Here is an 11,080-nt window from a genome sequence, read left to right on the forward strand (position 1 = left end):
TGTTTAAGTTGTTCGCCAGTGTGTATGTTCTGGTTTAAGAAATCTTTATTGGTTTGTTGTTGGGATGCTATAAAGTTTTCCATCATGATTTCCAAGTTGGATTTTCTAGGGGTATTATTGTTAGGATTCGGTTTCTGATATCCCGGAGGTATAGATGGGGCTTGATTTGGAGACTGTCCAGGTGCGTATAAAGCATTATTACTCTTATATGAAAAGTTTGGATGGTTCTTCCAATTTGGGTTATAGGTATTCGAGTAGGGGCTTCCTTGAGCATAGTTTACTTGCTCTGCTTGGATTCCAGTCAAGAGTTGACATTCCGCAGGAGTGTGGCCTTGGATTCCACAGACCTCGCAATTCGGAGTTATAGCAACCACGGCGGCTGGAGGTGATACGTTTAAACTTTCAATTTTCTGGACCAAAGCATCCACTTTTGCATTAACGTGATCAAGGTTACTTATCTCGTACATGCCAGTTTTCGGTTGAGGTTTTTCCACCGTTGTTCGTTCGGTTCCCCACTGATAGTGATTTTGGGCCATGCTCTCGATAAGCTGGTAAGCATCAGCATAAGGTTTGTTCATTAGTGCACCACCTGCAGCGGCGTCTATTGTTAACCTTGTATTGTATAAGAGACCATTATAAAATGTGTGAATTACTAACCAGTCTTCCAAACCATGGTGTGGGCAAAGTCTCATCATGTCTTTGTATCTTTCCCATGCTTCGAAAAGAGATTCGTTGTCTTTCTGTTTAAATCCGTTTATCTGGGCTCTTAACATAGCTGTTTTGCTTGGCGGAAAATATCGGGCAAGAAAAACTTTCTTCAACTCGTTCCATGTGGTGACTGAGTTGGAAGGAAGTGATTGAAGCCATCTTCTAGCGCTATCTCTTAATGAGAAAGGAAAAAGACGAAGTCGAATTGCCTCTGAAGTGACACCATTAGCTTTAACAGTATCAGCGTATTGGACAAATACGGATAAATGAAGGTTTGGATCTTCGGTAAGATTTCCAGAGAATTGGTTCTGTTGCACAGCTTGCAACAGCGAAGGTTTAAGTTCGAAGTTGTTTGCTTCGATTGCGGGCGGAGCAATACTTGAATGCGGTTCATCTTGCGATGGCGCGGCGTAATCTCTAAGAGCACGAGCTGGTTCTGCCATCTCGGGTATCGAAGGAAAAATGTTTTTGAAATCAGGAAGGTCTATAGGAGGGAGATTGTTTTCAGCACGATATTCCCGAATTCGTCGTAAGACTCGGAGATATAGTTCGATATCGTTGATTCGTAAATAGAGCGGTTCGCCTTGAGAGCGAGTGCGTGGCATACAAATCAACGAAAGAAAGAATAGAAGAAAAAGAAACCTTAGTCTCTACAGCGTAACGGAAGAGTTACGATATCGATTAAATAGAAGTCCCCGGCAACGGCGCCAAAAACTTGATCGCTCGACTTTAATAGTCGAGAATGGGATACAAACTGCAAGTGCACAGTTCTATCGCGTAGTTTTAAAAGATATCGATCCCACAGGGACTTATGAATCGATATACCGTTATCTAAGGTTACTACGTAAATCTAAGGTGAAAATGTTTGATTGTTTGGGGAAAAACTAAGAGCTAAACTAAGATCTAGATTAAATATTAATAAAACGGATATCGGTATGTAGTTCGTCAAAACTAGGGAATCAAGTCTTTGTCGGTTTCTTGGTTTTAAAATGAATCGTTTCAGTTAACTTTATTGGTTAAAGGTTTTATCTCAAACTCTCGCTCTGTTGAATAAACCATGATTTTATATTAATGTAGCTGTCACTTATAATTAAGTCAAAAACCATATTTTGAAAACAATAAAGTTGCAGAAACTCTTTTTAAGAAAACACTGACCGTTTTAAACACCCTTATCTCAAACTCTCGCTCTGTTGACTTAGGTTATATAATCAAATCCAAATGCTTAACTCTCGTCCTCACATTCAATCTTTAAAAATACTTTTTGGAAAAGGTCAGAATTTAATTAACTCTAAAACTTGCTCTCGCCCTGATCTAGAATTAATGCCTAACTTACACTGTCCAGTTAAAATCTCAAACTCTCGCTCTATTGATTTTAACTTCTTTATGTCCTTTACTTCTGTAAAAAATCTTGTTATTAAACCTGTAAGTTGAGACCGTAAAAAAGATTGATTTTAATTTTAAGTTTAGATAGACCGACTAGTCTTGATCCCTTATCCTGCTTACTTTACATACCGATACCTAGGCGAATTAGCCAGACATGCTAAATAAACAAGGATACATATCATGCATAAACAGACTCATTCCAGGCAGATAATATAGATAAATAATAAAACAAAATATTAAATAATGATTAAAGAACCTGAATGCGCAATACAATAGTCTTGAACACTCCACCACAAGCCGGTAGGATTTGTTCTTCGATTCTTCAATTAAATAATAAATTAAACCAAGGAAATAGAACTAGAATCTAACGTAAGGTTAGATCCGATAAAAAGTTGCACAATAGTTTCCGGTGTAGAAACTATTATGCGAAAAATATCTAAATGCTAAAAAGGGAAAGATAAATTGCAAGGGAAAAAGAATGCAGAACTTGCAAAAGAAATAAATAAAATAAACAATGTTAAGTTGCTGGAAAGGAAAAAAATAAGCAAAAGCCTGAAAAGAAAATTTGGCAGAGCTTCGGCAATATGAGCGTGGAAAAACCGAGAGCTTTTAGGTTTTTGAGATGGCTATTTATAATAGTGTTGGTAACTGCTTTCCGTTTCTCCCATTCTTCAACGTGGCTACATGCACGGCGTGGATATAGGAGACCAACTTCTCAACGTTCTTCTTCAAGTCTTTCTGAGGGCGTTACTTGCGCCAAAAAGGTAGTGGAACCGTGTGACGCTCGTCACACTATGTGTGACGTCCGTCACAAGGCTGTTTTGCGTGACGCTCGTCACGCACCCTGTGACGTCCGTCACAGGCACAGCGTTGGTGACTTGTGCGCTTTGGGCTGGGCTTTGGCATTTGGTCCCTTTTCTCTCCTTTTTGCACCTCCTTTTCTTCCATTTTCACTTGTTCTTCAAAATAGACTACCTGCGACAATTAGGAAGAAAATACCACGTAATATCTCATAAAATGCAGTAAACTGAAATAAATAGTCATAGAATTTAATGGAATTAAGTCCTAAAATATGATATAATTTCGTGTTATCAGCAGTGACAGTTCGTGGGAACGCATCACTGTTCACAATGTGGTCTGGGTAAGGTCGTTTCAGCATAGCGTTCAAAGCGCTCTTAAACTCATATCCTTCTATTGTGTGAGAATCAGTTACCTCATGAGGAGGATTTTCATCAGCAGCCAAAGTCAGATCAAAAAATTTATTCCAAACATCAGACTTAAAAGATACCTTTCTTGTGCCGATCCTGGAGTGAAACTTTTGACCACGAAATTTGTCATGAAGGCAAGTGTAGAACACACGGACCAGGTCTTCGCTATATTTGGCATTGCATTCCAGGAATTTAACAATACCGTGATACTGTAGCAGATTCATGATGTCTACGAGATGCATGCGTTCTGCTGTGAGTTTGTAGAATGCATGTTGCCTCACAACTCCTCTTTGACCAATGTCCTTATTGAAGGTGTCGACAAGAGCCGGTGGAGTTAATGAGACAACGGTAATGGGTAAGGAGGCAGAGGATGATCCCCTTGATCTCTTACCGGTAGGTTTGCGGGATGAGGAAGTCATGAGTAATGATTCTTAAGCTTTTTGTAAAGGTAGAGAGTGAAGCTTGGTGTAAGATTTTGAGAGTGATTTGCAATAAGGAGGTTTGCCCTTTTTATAGATGAAGATTTAGGGTTTTGGGAAGAGGAGAGGCCAAGAGACAATAGGCACTAGATAGGTGCAACTCACAATGTAGTGGGTTAAATGCACACTTAATGAGATTTAGGGTTTTGGGAAGAGAAGAGGCCAAGAGACAATAGGCACTAGATAGGTGTAACTCACAATGTAGTGGGTTAAATGCACATTTAATGAGAATTTGAAATGCAAATGCATAGGAAGTTTGAAAGTTTTATGCAGAAAAACTGATTTTTCGCACGATGCGTCGACCATAGCCTCTGCATGCGTCGACGCATACTGTTTGAATTTTTAAAAAAAGAAAGTTTTTAAGGTGTGCGTCGACCATTGCCCTGTTATGGTCGACTCATACAGGAAATTTTTGCAGATTTTCACTGTTATGCACATATGCTCACATGTTTGATGCATAAATAGAATGCCACACAATATTAAACATCCAAACAGATATGGTATAAGAAACAAGTCATATATATATACAATATTATCATGTAATACAACTATTTAGCCATGAAGGTTGGGAGAGAGAGAAGGGTAAAGGAACAATATCACCTCGATACCGGAATAACTTGATGAACAATATACTTGTGCTTGCAACAACATTAACTTGTTAGAAGTACAAGACTATAGTTTTTAAATGAAATAAGATAAAGCAAACAATTTATGACGCCCGTTCCGAAATGTCGAGAATACCAAGTTCTCGGCAAATATGAAAGAAAAGCTCAGTAGCTAGCGGCTTTGTGAAAATGTCCGCTAGTTGATTTTTAATGTTAACATGTTCAAATACAACATCATCTTTCTCTACATGATCCCGAAGAAAATGGTGTCGAATTTCGATATGTTTGGTGCGAGAATGCAACACAGGATTTTTGGTAAGATTAATGGCACTTGTATTGTCACAGAAAATGGGAATACGTTCGAGTTTGAGATTAAAATCCAATAATTGTTGCTTAACCCATAGGATTTGAGCACAACAACTACCGGCGACAACGTATTCCGCTTCGGCGGTTGACAAAGCAACTGAAACTTGTTTCTTGCTATGCCAACTGACCAAGGAATTTGAAAATAAGTGACAAGTACCACTAGTGCTTTTCCTATCCGATTTGTAACCGGCAAAATCGGAATCGGAGAAACCTACCAATGAGCAATCATTACCTTTGGAATACCATAGTCCATACTTCGGAGTACCGGATAGGTATCGAAGTATTCGTTTGACAGCTTTTAGATGGGATTCCTTAGGACATGATTGGTATCTTACGCACATACGCACGCTAAATATAATGTCGGGATGAGAAACAGTAAGATAGAGAAGTGATCCAATCATACCTCTATACCTTTTTACCTCTATGTCCTTACCGTTTTCATCTTTATTCAAGTTTGTACATGTTGGCATGAGGGTGTCAATGGCCTTGGCTTTTGCCATGTCAAATCTCTTGATAAGGTCCAAACAATACTTTGTTTGACTCACGAATGTTCCTTCTTTGAGTTGTTTAATTTGCAAACCGAGAAAGTATGTGAGGTCCCCCATCATACTCATCTCGAATTCACCCTGCATAAGATCCGAAAACTCTCTCACGAGATTCATGTTAGTAGACCCAAACATAATATCGTCAACATAAATTTGTACTAATATCAAGTGCTTTCCTTGACGTTTAATAAAGAGAGTTGTATCAACCTTTCCTCTTGAGTAACCTTGATCAAGTAAAAATTTACTTAGTCGCTCATACCAAGCTCTAGGAGCTTGTTTGAGACCGTATAAAGCCCTTTTTAGTTTGCAAACATGATCGGGATACTCATGAGATTCAAAACCTGGAGGTTGTGCGACGTAGACCTCTTCATTTATGTAACCGTTAAGGAACACACTCTTAACATCCATTTGGAATAGTTTAAAGTCTTTCGCACAAGCGAAGGCAAGGAGAAGGCGTATAGCCTCAAGTCGGGCAACCGGCGCATAAGTTTCCTCATAGTCGATGCCTTCCTCTTGGTTATACCCTTGCGCGACTAAGCGCGCCTTGTTACGGGTTATTACCCCATTTTCGTCCAACTTGTTCCTAAACACTCATCGGGTGCCGATTACTCGATGACCTCGCGGAGGAGAGACAAAGTCCAAAACCTCATTTCTAGTGAACTGATTTAGTTCCTCCTGCATTGACAAAAACCAATGTTCATCGAGTAGGGCTTCTTTAGGGTTTTTAGGTTACATTTGTGAAACGAAAGCGAAGTGATAACAGAAATTACTTAGCTTCGATCGAGTTGTAACACCCTTTGAGATATCTCCGAGAATGTTGTCAATTGGATGGTCTTTGGGAGACTTCCAAGCTTGAGGGAGATCATCGTTTGAAGGCGGATGAGCTACCTCGGTTTCCTCATGGTGTACATCTTTATCCTCTTCAACTTTGACTTTGTCGGGTTGATCAATCCCCGACTCGCCACCCTTGACTATGTCTTCCGTAGATGTACCTGCACCATGAACAACACTACCCTTTCCGACGTTTCTCGGATAGGATTCATCAAAAGTGACATGTACAGACTCTTCCACAGCAAGTAATCATTTATTATATATTCTATATGCTTTACTCGATTGAGAGTATCCGAGGAAGATACCTTCGTCGGCCTTGGAATCGAATTTGCCCAAGTTTTCCTTTCCATTATTTAATACAAAACATTTGCAACCGAAAACATGTAAGTGAGAAACATTTGGCTTTCGGCCTTTTAAAAGCTCATACGGTGTTTTATTTAGAATGGGGCGAATGAGCACCCTATTCAAGACATAGCACGCCGTACTAATGGCGTCGGTCCAAAAATATTTCGGTAAACCACTTTCGTTAATCATTGTTCTTCCCAATTCTTCCAAAATTCGATTTTTACGCTCCATAACCCCATTTTGTTGAGGAGTACGTGGAGCGGAGAAGTTATGATCGATACCATGGTTATCGCAATATTCTTCAAATACATGGTTTTCGAACTCACCCCCATGGTCGCTTCTAATTGAAACAATGTTTGTATTTAATTTATTTTGGGAAAGCTTAGCAAATCTTTCAAAGGCAGCGAACGTATCGCTCTTGCTTACTAAAAAGATAGTCCAACAAAATCTAGAAAAATCGTCCACTATTACGAAACCGTAATAATTTCCTCCTAGACTTTTAATCCTAGACGGCCCAAATAAGTCCATATGAAGAAGTTCGAGAGGTCTTGTTGTTGAAACGATATTTTTGGATTTAAATGAGATCCTCGTTTGCTTCCCTTTTTGACAAGCATCACAAAGGTGATCCTTGGTGAACTTTATTTTGGGGAGACCTAAGACTAGATCTTTTGAGACTACTTTATTTAGTAAGTTAAAGTTAACATGTGCTAAACGCCTATGTCATAACCATGAATCTTCACTCATTGTTACAAGGCATTTGTCACTTGTTAACGATACTTCGTTCAAGTCTAACATATAGACATTATTCACTCGCAGGCCATTAAACATACTCTTCTTATCATCATTATGTACAATTTTGCAACAATCTTTTGAAAAAGATACATTGTATCCTTTGTCACATAATTGACTGATGCTAAGTAGATTGTGTTTAAGACCTTCGACAAGCAATACATCAGAAATAGTAGTGGAAGAAGGGTTACCTACACTACCTTTACCTAGTATTGCTCCACGGTTGTTGTCACCATAGGTTACATATCCTTTCTTCTTAGCCACGAATTCAATGAAGAGTGATATGTCTCCTGACATGTGCCTTGAGCATCCACTGTCGAGAACCCATCTTCTCTCGGTGGTCTCGAGGCATTGTACATATGGAATGCAATTAACATGAGAAGGTACCCAATGGCTTATTGGGTCCTGAATGGTGAGTAACGAAATGGTTGCATTTGGGCAGCCATTGATAAATGCCTTTAGGAACTAAGAATCTCCTAAACCTGCATTTAGCAATGGAGTGGCCTTTCTTGCAACAATAAAGACAAGAGAAATTAACATTTTGATTGACTTTGCTATCTTCATCCTTTATAACATATTTATATTTTTGATATGGATTAACCATACTTTTTTGAAAGTTTGATTTATCGATTGCAAAGGTAATCTTGGGCTCAAGAGCCTTGTTAAGTTTGGTCTTTAGGTTTCTTACTTCACCTTGCCAAATATAACAAGTATCACACCCATAGTTGATTATCGTATTTCTAAGGTCCTCACAACCTGCTTTTGTGCTTTCTACTATAGAAGCTTTAAGTGCCTCAAGTTTCCTTTCGGATTCTCGAATTTTTTGTTCCAAATGGATAAAAATTTGGTTATTTGAGGTAAGCCTTTTAAAGGCCTCTTTAGCTTCACAGTGTAAAGTATCAAATGCAGCTTGTAATTCATGATGAGACATACTAGAGGATTTTTCATATTTAGCATGTCGTACCTGTTTCTTTTTGTTCTTTTGATGAGCAGAGAGGCATAGGTTTACAGCTTCATCTTCATCACTAGAACTTTCATCATCAGAGGAGTCGTTATCGCTTTCCCAAGCTATGTATGCTCTCCTTGGCTTTGATGATTTCTTGTGTGATTTGGATGATTCCTTTTCCTTTGTCTTCTTGTTCATCGGACAGTCCGGTTTGTAATGACCGGGCTTCCCACAAGTGTAGCACGGCCCTCTAGTCTTTTTACCTTTTGAGTCATCATTTTTAGAGTACCTCGATTGTTTCCAGAAGTTTACCAAGTTCTTCTCGGAATGTTGGATGTCGTTCTTTCTCACGTAACAATTGTAACGTTTAACGAACAACCCCATATCTTCGCTCTTGTCCTCTTCTTCTTCGTCGCTCGAGGAATAATCACTTTGCTCTTTTGCTTGAGACTTCGAGGAGGAAGTCTTAAGAGCTATAGATTTCTTTTCACTCACCTTTGTTTTGTCCTTCTTTTCTTTCTTTTCGTGTTGTTCTAGGCTTAAGAGTACTTGTTCGTGCTCTTGTAGTTTGCCAAATAATGTTGTCAAGTCTAATATGGTAAGATCATTTGCTTCTTTGATGGCGGTCACTTTCGGCTGCCATTCCCTGTTAAGACATCTCAAGATCTTATTAGTAGCAACATCATTGGAAACCGGCCTACCTAATAAATGTAATCGATTGATGAGATGAGTAAATCTCTTTTGCATGTCAGTAATGGTTTCCCCTTACTCCATGAAAAAGAGATCAAACTCTTGTGTTAGTGTGTTGATTCTTGCCAACTTAACATCGTTCGTCCCCTCATGGGCGATTTGTAGTGAATCCCACATGGCCTTAGCAGTAGGACAATGGGATACACGATAGTATTCATCTACACCTAATGAGGAGATTAGGATATTTTTGGCTTTCCAATCATAATTGTATTTTCTTTCATCATCATCGGTCCATTGTGCTTCGGGCTTTGGCACTAATTCATTATTCTCATTGGTCATGGTTATTTCAATTGGACCATTGAGAATAACGTTCCATATTTTTCTATCTATGGAATTTATGTGCACCCGCATACAGTCTTTCCAATAACTATAATTTTCACCATTGAAAACGGGAGCTCTATTATAAGCCCCTTTAGGTTCGTTAGCCATTTTCTATCAAAGTTATATTTTGAAGCACGGAGTGAACCGGTGCTCCTGATACCACTTGTTAGGCTATGGCACGGATCTAGAAGGGGGGTTGAATAGATCCCAATTAAAAATTGAATCGACGCTACCAATCAAAAATTGGTTTTGAAAATTTGTTTTAAGTGCGGAAGCGGCCGAGGAAAATATAGTCTAAAACGAACGGTTATTGGAAAACCGGATATGCGTCTAGCCTATGGATTAGTGATAATGTAGAATAAGAATCACTACACTAGTCACACTATCAATGATTTATTTCACTTGCTAGGATTCCTAGTTCCAATGATTCAAAGAGCAAACCAAACTAGATACACAACTAAGATAATTTTGGTTTAGGCAAATTATCAAACACTTGGTGTGCAAAAACACTCCAAGTGATATTTATGTTGAGTAAGTGATTCCAATTAGTCTAGTACAATATCTTATTGTACTTTGGATTCAAAAACAGAGTTTTAACTTCTTACTCAATTAATATCAAGGTTTGATAAAAGTGCTTATACAAAAATCACTTATTTTTAAGCTAAAAAACAAATATGCTGAAAAATAGAGAAGACAAAGATTTGATGAGGCAGTTCCCCCGTCGTCCTCGCTTCGGGGTACGTCTGCCCTCAATTCTAAAACTAGAATTGAGATAGCTTTAATAGATATCACCTGTTGAGTATAACAGTTTATACAAGGATTGAAGAGCAAATATACAACAGAATTCTCAAGACATTGAATGTTGCTTCCACTCCTTGTTCCTTGATTCAAGGTGAATCAAGTCCTTCGATTGTTGTTGATAGACCTCTAATTCCAGCCCCTTTGTTGAATAACTCTCAGTTCTTCAAGCCCTCGGCCCGACTGATCTCAACTACAACAAATCGAACCCGAAATCTTCCCTTTAATATCACTGAATCCGCTACTAGATTGATGAAGACTTCCTTTTCTCAATCACCTTTGCTCAACTGAAAATTGATGAAGAAATCGTCCAAAACCCCCCAAAATCAAACCAATCTTGGAGGACAAAATCCTAAAGGTTTTATTCAAGAAAAAACCTGGCACAAGCTTCAACCCGAACCGTATTCCCCAATCTCGGCTTCGAACGTTATCATCTTTAACCAATCACAAAGCACTTCAAAAATAGTTGTGTGTAATTGATGTGTTGTGAGATGTTGAAGATGAAGATGAAGAATCTTGGACACCTATTTCACTTTTTCTTGTTCTTTGTACACTTGAAACAATTTGTCAAAAGTTAGTCGATCAAGTAACTGAACTTCTATTTATAGTGACAAACCAACCAACCCACTTAACAACTTTTCAAACAAAGTGGGAATTACTTAAAAACTGTGTTTGCGCACGAACGGTCGACCATAGCAGGTCTATGCGTCGACGCATAGCCTGTAGTTTTGGACAGTCTAAAAAAACACATCAGTATGCGTCGACCATAGGTCGGCGTGCGCTGACCCGTGGTTCATGCGCCGACCCTGCGGTCGACTCAAGCCTTTGTGCGCTGACCCGTGAGAAAATGCACTATGTTATGCGCCGACCCTACGGTCGACTCAAACCCTGCAAATCTGCAAAAATTCAGATTTTTGTGGTTTTCATGCATTTTGTCATGACCACATTTTATCCACATATGTTGTATGAAATATAACAGTTTAGATGAGCATAGAAAAGGATATGA

At 38.9% G+C, this 11,080-nt stretch overlaps 1 pseudogene; it reads left to right on the plus strand.

Moving 5' to 3' along the window:
* Positions 1–666: 666 nt before the first annotated feature.
* On the plus strand, positions 667–766 carry LOC127116234 (uncharacterized; annotated as a pseudogene).
* The last annotated feature ends 10,314 nt before the right edge of the window (positions 767–11,080 follow it).

This window comes from Lathyrus oleraceus, chromosome 1, assembly GCF_024323335.1.
Source record: "Lathyrus oleraceus cultivar Zhongwan6 chromosome 1, CAAS_Psat_ZW6_1.0, whole genome shotgun sequence".
Lineage (NCBI taxonomy): Eukaryota > Viridiplantae > Streptophyta > Magnoliopsida > Fabales > Fabaceae > Lathyrus > Lathyrus oleraceus.